The sequence below is a fragment of the Sinocyclocheilus grahami genome, unplaced genomic scaffold (assembly GCF_001515645.1).
Source record: "Sinocyclocheilus grahami isolate Dianchi unplaced genomic scaffold, SAMN03320097.WGS_v1.1 scaffold75684.1, whole genome shotgun sequence".
Classification (NCBI taxonomy): Eukaryota; Metazoa; Chordata; class Actinopteri; order Cypriniformes; family Cyprinidae; genus Sinocyclocheilus; species Sinocyclocheilus grahami.
This window is the reverse complement of record NW_015529561.1, coordinates 1-660: the sequence shown is the minus strand read 5'-3', so window position 1 is coordinate 660 and position 660 is coordinate 1. Positions and strand designations below refer to the sequence as shown.

At 40.3% G+C, this 660-nt stretch overlaps 1 long non-coding RNA gene across 1 annotated transcript; it reads left to right on the top strand.

The window, feature by feature from the left end:
- The first annotated feature begins 81 nt into the window (after nt 1–81).
- LOC107581105 (uncharacterized) lies at nt 82–563 on the top strand. Its single transcript, XR_001608783.1, has 3 exons — nt 82–227; nt 322–429; nt 514–563. It is a non-coding gene; the product is annotated as an uncharacterized lncRNA (long non-coding RNA).
- Nucleotides 564–660: the final 97 nt, after the last annotated feature.

Sequence of the window (660 nt, the reverse complement as noted above, 5' to 3'; positions counted from 1 at the left end):
AAGCAGATAAACATCAAATTTAAATTTTTGGGTGAACTATCCCTTAAATGCAACTCACATTAATTTCCTCTTTCAGGTACCTGCGATCAGTCGTCCAAAACCTTCAGTTGATTCAGCATTTTAAGAAGCAGAGCACTGAGCATTCGCCTCAAAGAGAGAGACTCAACTTCTGGATGGACATTATTGTGGAGGCCACACAAGGAAGCACCAACGGCCTGCGTTTTCCGGTAGTACACCGCCTCACATGTGTGTCTCATCCAGGACCACTCCTGTATTGGCTGAACAGCATTTCATGGACTCATCACTTCTTCTATTATACAGGTGTTGATTCTGGAGCCGACTAAAGTGTACCAGCCCTCGTACGTGTCCATTAACAGTGAAGCTGAAGAGAAGAATGTTTCTATATGGCATGTGTCACCTGCTGAGACGGTCAGTGGTTTATATAACATCATGTTTGCTGTATAATGTTATTTTGTGGATATTATATAATTTTCCTAACTGATGTGGTTACAGAAGGGAATACATGAGTGGAACTTCACAGCATCATCCATCAAAGGGATTAGGTGAGAGTGAAATTCTTTTCTGAATATTGTTTCAAGACAAACAAACAATATTAAAGTGTGAACTAGTTCTACTAGTCTTATCTGGCAAAACCATCAA